Here is a 14,982-nt window from a genome sequence, read left to right on the forward strand (position 1 = left end):
CTCCAGTTTATAAAACAAACGAAATAAAGCAAAAACAAGTTTTGTATGAAAAACTTACCCTTAAACAGGTTGTGTATCTATAAGTACCACATAGCAAATGATTTTTTTTTGGCGAGCTGAGTAAATACAACGACCGCAAAATGTCATTGCCGTAAAGTCTATTAAGTGGGTGATATCGGAACGTAAAAAAATTACAGGTGTCAAAACAAATTTCTTGGAAAATTTTGTTGTCAAGTTCAAATCGACAACAAATGGCAGTTTTTGTACGTTTCTCCCGCTGTATAAGTTCGCTACGCCCAAAAAAAGTACTGTAAGTATTTTGTTTTGTATTTTTATAGTAGATTATTAGATAATGTATGTGTAGTAAGTCATAACTTACCTTAGTTATTGTTTTCTGATAAAATATTCGATCAAAAAGTTTGTGGTTCGTATGAAACCTCTGCCCGTCTGGGGCACGTTCGAGTGGTTTATAAGTGACCTCTGCCCTGCAGGGAGATTACATGACATTTAAGGGTAAGATTCATTGCTATGAATGAACCCTCATAGTACAAAAGTAATATATTTTCCTTTGGTTTTTAAATTAAATATTTACTCAACGGTCAATCTTATGAGACACGACATCCATGCGAGCCAAGAAAGTGCTGGCAGTTAGTGCATTTTGTGACGCAAGTGTAAATGTGATGTGCAGATGACTTGCCCTAAAAACTACTCTGTATGGCTAACAAGGCAGTGGCCATATAAGGACCACGTAGCAACATTGGTCACGAGCAGTGGGCATATAAAAACCACCGGGTTTTTTTTTATTGATTTAGGGGTAATAAAAAAAATCAAGAAATTACTTTTCTTTTTAAGCTATTACCTACCCGAATCAGTAATCAAAAGGTAAAAGATGCGTCAGGCCTGTTTAAGGGTTAAATTCGTTGTAATTTTTTATATCTGAAGCTACATAAACTAATTACATGACTATTGTAACATAATTACCTTATCTTATTGTAAGTACAATCAGAGCAATCTAGCTAATCGTTTTAATATGAGAGCGTAACTACGTTTGTATGGAGAACCGAGCTTGCTGGGGACTCTTAACTTAAGCAACGCATAAATCTGCCCTGCTTATTGTATGTGCAGTACTTGTATGAAAATCATCGTTTAAATAAAGAACTTATTAAAAGAGAACAAGATAAACAATTGCATGATTTTTCAATTGCGATTACTGCATTATTATGTTGTTAGTACGGCAGAAATCTAGTCGAGTATTCTAGAAAACTATACGAGACATAGAAATATCTTACTTGAATGTTCATGTCAAGTTTCATGTTATTTCAGAATGTCATTTTAAAATCAGAGCGTACCTAACTTTGATTTTATGACGGTAGCTATTAGGTACAGTCAGCAATACTGTTCGCTTAGCACCTTTGCATACAAACTTCTATGCAGGAGGGTACCTTTACTCTGCAACTGACTGTACCTTTACTGCTGTATGTTATTTTCCTCAATGCACATATTACAAACTTTAATTTCAACTTATCACAATAGTAATTTCTTAACTTCTGGCATGATATATATTGTCCTTTGTTTAAACACAACATATTGTCCTCTGAGGACTATTTTGTCTTCCTGAACGTAGTGTGTCGTGTAAAGTTTTACCTGGCTTGTTATTGCTTGAGTTAGGTGCGGAGTCATGTTACTAGAATAATATTATTCTCTCTGAAAAAAAGAGGAATTTATTATACGAGGTAAATCTCTTCGACCAACTATGACCTAACCCAGACAAAAACTGCAGAATCACTAAACAAGAACACAAACAACCCAATTGCCGACCAGCTAATGAAATAAACAAATTACTAAAATCTGTGCGGAAAGGGAAGCGTCGTGAAATGTATTGGATGCCATTCATTTCACGACTCTTCTCTTTCCGAACATACTCTAACTAGTGAACGCCAGGCCGGTAATATTTATAAAGAAAACATCGGGAAAGTGCGAAGTAAAAAGGCCGTTAGTAAATATAAGGAAAAGACGCGTTTAGACTACTATAGTATATTCGCTAAGAAGCAGAACTCTAAGAATGAAAGTGGGTTAGTAAAAATAATAGAAATTGTCATCATACTAACAGCTCAAATACGTCCATTGCTTGATATAAACATGCACCAAGGTTATCCACTTTGATACTTAGGTAGCACTCAGGAACCGTTTCCCTCGCCAAATATCGCTAGGGAATAATCATAACCAACCTACTATGTCGGTTATGGTTATGATTATGAGCTAAACACCGTGTTTAATACCTAAATGTGAGTAGTGAATAGTTATGAAAACAATAAAATCTAATCTGTTGAGTACTTAGACGAACAATCTCATAAAATTGACTATAATTGGACGTAGTATTAGTAAAAGTAGAATCATGTACCAATTTTGGGATAAATGTACAAACATGGTAACGCAATTAGTATCGGAAGTCAGATCTATTTTTATTATTATCGCTATTTGCTTGCGACGTTTATATATTTATTTAAATTGGAAAATAAAGATCCAAAAGAATTGTTTTTCCCTCTCTGTCCGTCTGTCAGCTTGTTATGTATCCCATAAACCTTGATGGGTGTAGTAAAAATTTGATTATTCACAATTCAAATTTAGTACGATTTAATAGTAGGTACATCCTAGTTACCTACAGGTTAAAGGTAATACAATTTATTTTAACAGCGAAATACCTATCCTTAACTTTTCAATAACTTTGCGACTAAAGAACCTCTTTTACCTACACTTTTTTTTTATAGTCAGTCGATCACTCTAACTCAGTCCGTAGTCCGTAACTTGAGCTCTAAATCCCCAGTGAGTCGAGAGACGGCAACACTGAAGTTCTCTGAATACATCGTTTGCGAAATTTTCAGTCAGGAAGCTCTCCTGGAGCCGTTCCGCGTCAAGACCTCATGAAAGAGCATCTTTTAGAATTCTATGCAATGGATAAATTTGGATTTAAATATGTTAGAGTAAGTACGTTTATTTCTTTGAAAATGTACTGAGTTGCAACATGACTAATTGATTTAAATGCGTTTTGTATAAGTTCATAATGATAACTACCAGCATTGAAGTATTGTATTTATATTATAAGTATTTCAAGCCTTATTGAGCTTACTGTAGAGCTTAGTCAATTTGTGTCAGAATGTCCTATGACATTTATTTATTTATTGATTGTTATTATTTATATGATTTATATGCAAACTGTGTCGTTTAATAACGAAACAAACGTTTCCATGTTTTTAACTCTACTGTCGCAGTTTACAGGGTAGCAATCATGTTCGTCCTTAGAATATAATTTTGCGGTAAATAATGGATTACCAAAAGATTTTTGGCTTTATTTAATCCTAAACAATTAATAAATATCCCAATCAAAAAAATGTCAATTAATCATTTCCCAACTCAATAAATATAAATGTTTTATATCCGAACTATTTGCTAAACAATGTTTAGACATTTCCTTATTTCGGCAATGTTTATCTTACGTCTTACGATTCAACCAGAATTATATTTCTGTCAAAGTATACTGATGCCAAAACAAACACATGCAATACACATTAAAGACAATAAACACATAACAAACCGAATATAGCGCGATCTCATATAATAACTTTGACTTTAGTGCAAACTGCAAACCAAACGCTTTTCACTATCGCGTTTAGATCTTTACCTTTGCTGCCGGGCCAATCCACGCGAGTGGTGTGCAAACACATAACCTCAATTTATTTGCAGTTCGTGTTAAAAATTCCAACTTTTCCTGAAAAATATGATATCGGATCGGACAATGTGAAAGCGCTCTAAAGGTGATTTGTTTTCTATAATAAGATCTTGAAGCTGATTTTAGTTTAACACTTTTGTATGATTTTTGATTTTATTTTGATACGACCTAGAGTCAGACACCAATCAGCGAGCCGATTGGTGTATCCTACCTAAGTTACTGTAATACATCTGTACATATATATCTATTATGTGAATAAATATAATATATTGTAAGCTAAAAATGCTACTCACCGACAAGTCTTAGTACCCAACTGACGAATTGTTAAAATGATGATACTTTTTTAGAATGTAATACGTAAAACATTTTGATTTAATAATTAAATAGATAAAACAAAACTTACTAGTATATTCTAATTATAACATAGAGAAACTAAATTATATTTTTTTGGGTAATTCAACTAAACTTTCAGAACGATGGAATTTTAAAGCACCACCGAACAAAGTGAGGTTATGTTAGAAAACACATCAGCCAACATTGCCGGGAGAGATGTGTTTGCTCGCGCGAGTACCTATTGGCAGCAGGTAGCTTCAGTTAGTGCTTTTGAGGGGTTAACAGCTCAGCTAAAAGGTTTGTTCTACATACAATACATATAGACTTCGTATTAGGACCCATTCAATTTCAATTTATTCAATATTACAAAAGGTGTTAGGTACAGGTAGTTGGTACACGTCACCCTGGGCACAGAGTGTTAATAATTCTAGCAAAAAGTAATTATAATTCGAACTAAAGCTAAAGCGTTGACCAAAGGCGTTGATCGTAGGGTTGCGGTAGACGGACAGACTATTGGCACTGTATAAAGTAACAGTGGACCGACGCCTTTGATGTTTGTGTAAATGCCTCTGTAGGTATTATTGTACCGTTTGTGCTCTTTGTGCCCAAAAAAACATTAAAACATAGGAATATACATTCGAATAGGCCTCAAGGTAGAGTTTTGGCAATCACAAACTGTAAATAATGGTAGCATTATTTTATATATATTTATAACTGACACTTATTTGACTTATACTCGTATCTGCTGGGCAATAAACTCGTATTTTACACATCAGATATAGCATTGAGTTATTACAGTAACGTATGTGCTAATAGATTTATTGATCTATTCAGAAGCGGTATCATGGTCGCATTTTTATCACCTGCCATGCCATGCGTCACTTTCGCACTTACTTTATTGGTGGAATGTGACAGGCATGGTGACAAATAATAAAGAGCCGACCATCTTAGCCCTACAGTTTACTGTTTTCTAATTATAATTGCATGTTAAATAGATTTATTATTTATTACTTATTACAATATATTTACACAGCATTACAGTTCGCACCAAAGCGCTGGCAAATGTATACATGAAAATAGCAAAAAAAAAAAATAGTGCATTATAATTATTGAATTATAATTTAGTCATGCAAATAATATAAATTAAAAATGTCAAGTGATTTAAAATATGCAACGAATAATATACAATTTCATGTCAAACAATAAGATTAAACAATAGAAAAGAAAATAAATCAAAAAGTATCATTCATCCATCCTCTCACAGTATTTCAGACATTCACGACACACATTCACCCATCTGCTGGCAAACACGTCGCAGTCAGGAGCTGATGACAAGAACGCGTTAATCGTCCTGAGTGCTCGGAGAATCGGAGAGTTTCTACAGGCTGCGATATATATATATCGCAGCCTGTAGAAACTCTATATACTCTGTAGAAACTATATGCGATAGATAAAATATTATCGTCAATAAGTAATTATACTATAGGTTTTCTTAATCTTGGTCTCCGGTCTATTAAAACGTTCACATACTTAAACTTAAACAAACATAATAACAATAACCACTCAATGATTTTATCATAAAATAGATCTCCAAAGTAATTTAACATCAGAAACCGAGGTTCCGGAGATGTGCGCGTTAGACATCCATCAGTGGAGTTCGTGGGGTAATGTAGCATTGCTAACGCGATATCACAGGCTAATGCCGCTACAGACTTTTCTGGTTAGGGTACGCTGAACATAGTTAATATTTAAACAAAACACTTTTAAGAATGGTAAGAACTTGAGTTCTTTGAGTCTGAATTTGAAGAGTTTTTACGAGACTACGCTTAAAAAACTTCTGAGTCCTTGAAGTCCCGAGTTATTGAGTCTTTTTTAAGACCACCTCAAAAGGACTCGAGCCTCTGAATAAAGACTCCGTGAAAAAAAATATAGGTTTTTTTCTATTCTGTAACAGTAACCAAATTAGGCGTTACGTATGATCTGTGTACCTAATCAATAAATTATACAAAAAAACAATGCATTTTGAAAATCGTGAGCTTTCTGAAAAGGACTCGAGTATCTACAAAAGACTCGGGTCTCTATCAAATTGAAAAGAACTCGAGTTTAGACTTAATTATAAGAGTGAAAAACTGAGTCGAGTCTTGAAGCAGAGGACTCAAAAGACTCGAGTCCTACCCCAACACTATTTTTAGAACTCATATGAATACATACTTTACTAATAACTGTTGAAGGAACTGTTGCTTGCAGTATTCCTGGATCGATACGACCTTTAACCCTTCAAGAAAAGAGCGTATTCCCATCATACCAGCAACGCAACTCCTCACTGGTATATTGCAGATGTCCATGTGCGTTGTGCGATGGTAATTTATTTAACTACTATCGGCAGTGGGGAGGCACTCCTGACTTCGGGCAAACTTAGCTCCGTTCGGCTCAGCATTGCTCCGAGCAATTATTAGGGTTGGCACCACTTGACGTCCTTTTGCATGCCCGACCACAGATAAGATAATAACTTGAATTTTGACAACCCTAAATAGCCTAAAGGGATAGTGCCATTAGAAAGAGACAGCATGATTCGACCCTGAATCGCTGTCAAACTTCGGTTTCGTAGGAAGTGGTCTTTCTGTGCTATCGGGCGATTCGTCTGCTCGTTAGGATCTTACCTATATTATAAAAAAATTATCCGTAGTGTTTGTGAAATAACAGATAATATGTACCTACATTTCTGTCATTTATTGTGAATAAAGCAGAAATAATATTCATTTAAGGTAAGGTGGGGTAAGACCAACCCCGGGAATGGAATCCTCATACTGTTTGTCTTCCCCCGAGCAAAATTAACTATGTTCGTCTTACCCCACCTTACCTTACCAATATTTTCAAATGGTTCCGCAAAAAAATGTAGCAAATTCAGTGATACTCATCGCCTCCCTAATATCGTTTACTCCAAAAGTTGAATTTTTGTACCGCAGACAGGAAATTAAACTTGGAGATGACGTGTAATGAGATATGGAGGACTGATTGCGGAACTCTAAGGGCAGGTTTTGGGACTTAGTTATTTGATAAGAATATAGAACTTCAATGTGGTTGCAAAAGTTCTCATAATAATATAATTGGTATTGCCTATATTAAACTATTATAACTAGTGGCTCTGTGAGCTGAAACTATTAACAAAATAACATACGGACAGACGGACAGCGGAGTCTTAGTAATAGGGTCCCGATTTTACCCTCTGGGTACGGATCCCTAAAAACAAAGAAATTAATAAACAAACAGAGTGATCAAAAAGCTGCAATGGCGGTCGTAACATGCGGTTACTATAATATTTTACAATATTGGCAATATGCTTAAGATGGAGGCCCGTAGAAAATTACATTTTGCTTCACTCTTGTTCGGGATTATGCTGACCAAACAACCAACTTACCTCTACGAAAGACTAACGTTCTCCCGTAAACACATAAGGCAAGCCCCCCGCCTCATCTGTCCAAGGCACAGGTCGGCTAGTTTCCGTGGCAGCTTCCGGTACGCAGCCACGCGGTGCTGGAACAATCTCCCACCACCAATAAGAAATGCCAGCTCACTATACATGTTCAAATCCAGACTGAAACTGCACCTACTCAAGGAACAAACGATCCCCACCTAGCCGACCTATACCTACCTACATCCACCTGTATTTGTACCGACTACTGTGCTTTAGAGTCTATATATTTATTTATGTATTATGTAAGTATTTATTCATAAACATGTCTCATTTTTCTTATTTTGTTAATAAATTACCATGTCAACCGCACATTCTGTTGTATTCTGCTTCGGTTTTGTTTTTATGTTCTGTGTTGTTTTGTGTTTGTTTTACGTGTCAATGGGTACACTGAAAATCAGCGTCGTAACACTGTTCATGTGCTGCGACACATGCTGAGTGTTATCCTTTTTGGAACCTCTCGCAACACTGTAACTTCAAATTTACCTAGACTTAAGCATTTTTTAATGTTGTTGTGTATGTGTGTTTCCAATAAAAGCATCATTCATTCATTCATTCATTCATTCATTCATATTTTACCAAAAACACGAAACATTCCGTATTATTATAATCTCTCGTTATTATGAATATGAGGACGCCCTTAACCCGGTCGGGAATAGAATCTGGAACCGTGCCCGGGCAGTTGTGAAACGTTCGAGAAATTATTAGCATTTTTCACCTGTATAGCGACATAGTGGAATCTGGCTTGCTCGGTCCCTTTCTGCCTGGCATGAAAGGAAAAGGATACTGTATAACCACTCAACTGTAGTCCAACACAATTAAGGTCCTCAAACTCCTCAAGTTCAAAACATACGCCATCAAATATCAACACTAATACTCTTTTTCGTTATTTGTCTCAAAGTATAGTATTATTATTTAAGCATCAGAAACGCGTCATTCAAATAATAGTCACACCTAAATAAAGATAGTCAATAAATAAAACACGTGAGTGACCCGTTTTAATAATTATCACTACATCTTATAAAACAAACAAAGGTTTAGGTGTTTAATTTGTTAATGTTTTGTGTAACCCGTGCGAAGCCGGGGCGGGTTGATAGTAGGTATTTAATATGTCTGAGTCCCACAAAAAATAATTGTTATTATTACCCCTTTCCATAGCTACTAAGTGCAGAATGTCCCACGGACGAAACCTAACGGCCCGATTCGAACTTTAAGAACGTCACTTAATAGATCTAGAAACGATATAGATTAGATGTCAGTGTCAAATGTGACGTTTCTTCAAACAAAAACGTCACTTTTGACACTGACACATCTAATCCATATCGTTTATAGATCTAAATTGGCGTATCAAGTTCTAATTGGGCAGTAGGTCGCCTAGGAATTCTGTTCCACTCCGCTGCTCCTCAAAGTAAACACCTACTCTCCACGTAGACACGCAATAAAAATAATTGCACGCCGTTCTCATGAGTGTCCCGTCTTTTTTTAGATTTCAGCCAACTAATAAGAGAACCAGCATACGTCTGTTTGCTTTTGGCGCGCGCACTACTGTAAGTTTAAAAAAAAAATAACAGTTTTTTTTAAACAACATTAAGTTCAAGTCAGTGGCTGAAAAATAGTGCAGTGCAAGTTTTTACGGGCAGTTTAATGGCCAGTGGAGACCTTAATGGGTCTATAATGTGTTGTGCTTGTGATATTTAAATTGCCTACTTAATCAGCCAGTGACATTTTATTAATGTTTTCAATTTCAAATTTGGAATCGAATGTGCGATGGTGATTTATTTGGAGACTATAAATGCTTAAAAAACCTAGTCTGTGCGATTTCAAATTTAGAATTTTAGGTGTACGTGACATGGATGAAGAATATTATGTATTTAAATTTTTATGAGTGGCCAGTGTGAGTAAATGGTGACAGGTGTAACGGATTTAATTAGAAGATTTAGTAACTGGAGACGCCTTGTCTGTCATTTTTATGTATAAAACAGTCTGCCGATTTTTGGCGGGGGAGGGCACGTCAAATGTATGTCTATTAGTAGGTATGCACATTTGTGCAAGGTTTTCGGCAGAAGAGTAAGCTCTTAAAGCCGACTCCGGTTATTAAATGCTCTAAACACATACCTGATATAGTAAAATTCTCATTTAAACATCTACACCCATACCGACGTATACCTACACACAGTCAGCAGCAGGTTGCTAAGCGGGCCAGAGGGTCTACCGGGAAAACCGAAATACGCAAAATGCGGGGCTCTTTCTCTTTTACTCCAATGAAGACGTAATTAGAGTGACAGAGAAAGATGGCCGCAATTTACGATTTTCGCGGTTATAGCCCAGGTGTTCAAAATGATCTTGACGCGTCTTTATTGTTAACAGAATAAGAGAGGTCAAGGTAATTTTGAACACCTAGCCCGCTTAGCAACTTCTGCTGGTGACTGTAGCAATTACCCAAGATTTATTAGTCATTCGCAAGCTGTCAACACGCACCTGCTGTGAGACTGTGGTTGTAATAAAGTAACCAATAACGATTTCATTAACTACAGATTTATTTCAAGAGAATCCAGCGCTTTGAGGCAATTTTTATGCGAAATAAAACGTTATTAATGTTAAATTAGGTACCTGCACGTTAAATTTGAAAATTTGTAAAAAATTACAATGGGCTGGAAAATTTTATAGAATTAATTTGTTATTATATTATAGGACACTTTTTTATTCTATAAGGATCGAAAAGCTCGTGATTTCTTCTTCCTCCTTCTTCCTCGCGTTATCCCGGTATTTTGCCACGGCTCATGGGAGCCTGGGGTCCGCTTGACAACTAATCCCATGATTTGACGTAGGCACTAGTTTTTACGAAAGCGACTGCTATCTGACCTTCCAACCCAGAGGGTAAACTAGGCCTTATTGGGATTAGTCCGGTTTCCTCACGATGTTTTCCTTCACCGAAAAGCGACTGGTAAATAGGAAATGGTATTTCGTACATAAGTTCCGAAAAACTCATTGGTACGAGCCGGGGAACCCGCGACCTCCAAATTGCAAGTCGCACGCTCTTACCGCTAGGCCACCAGCGCCAAAAACTCGTGATTCTGAGTCAAAATAATATTCATAAGTCCACTTAAAAAAGTGTAGAATACCTACTAAAACTTTAAATATAATGACCAAATTAAAATATTGTAATTTCACTAACAGACGCCTCTGCTCACTAAAAATTTAATTTTGACTGTATAAGACATTAATATTTACGATAAAAATACAAAGTAATCAGACTTCAGAGAATTTTATATGAGACAAAAGTATCTGCTTAACGAACTCATCAATTTAAAATTGAAGCGAAATTTTTAATATGAATCAATTAAGAAGAGACGAAAATTATTAAAAGAAAATAAATATTTGAGGAATCTTATTACAAACTAGACGGGCCCGCGGCTCCGCTCGCGTAAATGAAATAAAGAGTTTGTCTTATGTTTAGTTAAATACCGATATTATTATGTATTGAACCCTGCCAGGGTTTATAACTGTGATAGGGACTTCTTATTTGTAACCGATATTTGGATAACTTAATTCGCAAATTTCTCAAAAAATTATGTGATTTGATAAAAGGCATGATTGTATTTTTTCATCTACGTAGGTATTTATTTAAAACTTGTTTCGACATAAAATTATGGGGTTGCATTTGAATTACGCATTATAGGGAGGGGGGAGGGAGTAGGAACCCCCCCGAACCCATCCCCAAAGTTAGGAAAGCAATAGTTACCACGAAAATATATTTTTTTATTTTTTGAGGTTATGTTCAATAAAACAACCAAAGCGTACGAAAGGGTAACCAAATTGGATTTAGAAAATTTGTATACATATTTTTGAGCACTTTGTCCGTATACATGTTTTTGAGCACTTTGTCCGTATACATGTTTTTGACCACTGTATTTCTTTTTTGACAGCGAGTCGGGTGTGTTGTGAACGCAAGATACCTAATAATCCTCCTCGCTTCGCTCGTCGTCGTACCTAACGGTGACTCTGGCACTGTATTTCGTTCCGTCACTTCCGTCACACGTAATTTCGAACACTTATAAAAAAAAAACTACGCGTCTCCTAGACACAAATCGGGTGTCGTTTGAAAGGGGTGACCAATCCCTATAAAATGCCGCCCTTCCCCTCGCCCCGCCCTATAATGCGTGATTCAAATGCTAACCCATAATTATTATTTATTTTATAAGCCCAATTGCAAAAACGTTCATTAGATTAATTTCCGCCTTAAGACGAATATGTACGACCACCGCCTATAAATCGCATTTTCATACAAACGTAAATAGTCCCCATTTCCCTGTCTGGATATTGATATTACTTACGACGGCTACGGTAACGCAACGACCGAAAATGAGTCCTGGCGTCCGACACCAGATCACGCCATGTTTCGCGGTCTTGCGATAGCTCTCGCCAGTCGCCATGGCCGAGGTTGAGCAGATCTTGAGCAACCCTTGACCTCCAAAATATCTGAGCATGCACTTTAACTACATTATAATCTACATTGTTCAGATATTTGTGAATACCTCGGCCGTTCCGATATATCTGATGGGGACTGTTCAGCAAGAAGAAAAAATAAAGAATAAAGAATATCGTATTACGCGAGAAAACAGTTCCCGAATTGGTTATATCTGTAAAGTCATTAAAGTATAATTATCACACACACACACACATTATTACGGGCACCATCCCTTGAACTGATATTTTTGGCCCATCTTGGCAGCCCGTTCCCCGGACGAATGGCAATGTTTGCCGAAGCCGTGAAAGTCAATCTGAATAATATAACTCAATAAGAAATTTAAAACAATAAAATACAAATTATTAACACGATAATCATACGATAATACTAATTTGATTGATAAGTCATTTATGGCATTTAAGTCACTCGTATGGTTATAGACTAAGGTTGGCAGGACATTTTATTTTACTTCGTGTAATAAAACGCCGCAATAACTGTATACCAACATGACAAACATAAACATTGGGTATGTCTGTAGCACCACATCAAATAATTTTGTCTGTACCACCACCGAAACGAAACTAACCGAGAGTGTCCGAAAATGGTCGATCATCGTAAAATGAAGATTGTTATGATAATTTCTTTTGCTTATTGTAAATTAAATACGCATCGAAAGCGATAGTTTTTATGCTCTAGTTCTATTCTCATATTTAGATAATAGATTTAAACAGTTTTTTCTTATTATACGTGCGTCGGCATTCCAAAATACGTGTTGCTAAATTAAAGTACCATGGGACTTTTAACATAATTATATTCATTGCCACTAAGTGCTACGGGTTACGCTCGTAGCGCGTAGCCACAGTTTCGCCGTATGTAGCGCGTAGTCGTTACGAACAGTGTACCCGACAGTCGGATTCTTGGCCCTGAATGTGTTAAACGGCCCGATTCCGATTTTGAAATAGACATCTATTAGATATCTTTTAGACATCACCAAGATACGATAATGATATGTTTAAGATCTAACCTGTCAAATTAGACATTTGTGATTCTGCAGATACTCTTGAACGATTTCCACAGGATATGACTTAGAGATCCAATTCACATCTAATAGATATCTTATCTATATCTAACGTAAAAGTGGCATTGGTTGCCCGAATTGCGCTGCAAAAGAGAACTAGTTGACATCTAAACTATAACGTATCTAGAATGGATCTAGTACGTGTTGTCTCTTGTGAATATCTTGAAGTTCGAATACGGCAGTTAGTACCCGACAGTCGGATTCTTGGCCCTGAATATGTTGAAGTTACTTAACTTTGTCGCTTTAATTTATTAACGTCACATACTTTACGAATAACTTATACACTTATACATTATAAATTTCCTATCGTGTTGCGAACCATTACATACCCTCGGGAAACATGCATTTTCCGGTACAAAAGTATAGTTACCTATCGGGTGCATATTCAATAATTTTCTATGCAGAATGTAGCATGTTTATGGATATGAATAATGTCGATGTTGGTTATATTGTGAAAATATTTGCCAAGAGACATGAAAACAAGTTATAGGTTATAATTTTAGTGTACGGTTTTTGTATTCAGGAAATATTTATTCAGGAACACTGACAAATAATCAGGAACACTGACAAATATTTATTCAGGAACACTGACAAATATTCAGGAACACCGACAAATATTTATTCAGGAACACTGACAAATAATCAGGAACACTGACAAATATTTATTCAGGAACACTGACAAATAAGGTGTAGATCGCATTTACAATTAAGAAAGTCTTAAAAATAGGGAAACAATCAGATTCAGATTAATTGCTGTATCAAATTATTTTATTAAATATTTTTCGATTTGTGTTTTTAAGTAGGGTAATTTGCCAGTAACTGGCCACCGGCCAATAACTGGCCACCCTTAACTAAAAATGAATTATATTCACCTATAAACATAATTCACTTTAGTATTCATTTTATTTATATTTCTATTTTATTTTTCATTTTATAAGGTTTCAATAACTGGCCAGCCTTCAATAACTAGCCACCTTATACTAAAATTAATTCTGTTTATAGGTGAATAGAATTAGTTTACGGTGGCCAGTTACTAACATGTGGCCAGTTACTGGCGAATTAATCTAGCTACCGCAAGACTTGGTAACTTTGTGGCCGGGTGGTCTAGTGGTCAAGACGTTAGGCTTGTAAGCTGAAGGCGCCTGTTTGCCGCTTGGCCACTTTTTAAGTATATAACATGTATTTCAGTTTCTAAACCCATATTATCCTCTTATTTAACTCAACAGGGTGCGGCGCGCGGGGTATAATAGGCAAGATCGTGACTACTACAACCATGCTGCCTTTTTCGTTTTAAACAGGTAAGATTTTTCTTTTTCATGCCCATTTTTTACAACATATTGGGGAGACTTAAAAGCCGGGTACTTTTGGAAATATTTAACTGTGACGATTGATAAATTATTTTAAAATTAAAACTAATCTTGAGGCCTTAAGTTTGAATTTCTGACGTCAAAATCGCGTCATTTTGTTATCATTTGCCCGTGCATCGCGCTCGCCCCAATATATCGTACGATGCGTATAAGTTTGTAGCTTCCTATTAGAGCCCGACGGCTAATCCTATTGTATATTGTTACTGCTACTGCACGTGCTACTTACCTGCAAAAAAGGGTCTTAATTATTCTATTTGGCACCTGAGCGCGGGCTAGGCCAACGCTCAAAAAAACAGTGTAGATGCGCTCTCCGATAACGCGCCTTTGTTACGCATCTCGATGACACATTTTAGAATTGTTCGACGTACTGAGTGCCGGCGAGTTGAACGGATCACACACATCGTAACAAAATATTTATCCATTAGTTCGTTTTGAATCTTATTGCAATTTCCATAGGAATTGTAATTCAATTACCTGGGTAAAGTGAACGAACGATTTTTTATGCAGATGGTTGTGGCACGTGGCATGAGCGGTTTT

The 14,982-nt window shown here is 36.2% G+C and overlaps 1 protein-coding gene and 1 long non-coding RNA gene across 2 annotated transcripts in view; both read left to right on the forward strand.

Annotated features, from left to right (window-relative positions):
- The window catches only part of LOC134796430 (uncharacterized), a 373,125-nt gene that overhangs the window by 28,865 nt on the left and 329,278 nt on the right, over positions 1 to 14,982 (forward strand). The gene's annotated exons all lie outside the window — the stretch shown is intronic.
- The window catches only part of LOC134796338 (RING finger protein nhl-1), a 143,809-nt gene continuing 137,868 nt past the window's right edge, over positions 9,042 to 14,982 (forward strand). Inside the window, exons 1-2 of the mRNA XM_063768481.1 lie at positions 9,042 to 9,079; positions 14,305 to 14,376. The gene's annotated coding sequence lies outside the window, so the exon portion shown is untranslated. The remainder of the gene's footprint in view (positions 9,080 to 14,304; positions 14,377 to 14,982) is intronic.

The sequence above is a fragment of the Cydia splendana genome, chromosome 13 (assembly GCF_910591565.1).
Source record: "Cydia splendana chromosome 13, ilCydSple1.2, whole genome shotgun sequence".
In the NCBI taxonomy this organism is placed as follows: Eukaryota; Metazoa; Arthropoda; class Insecta; order Lepidoptera; family Tortricidae; genus Cydia; species Cydia splendana.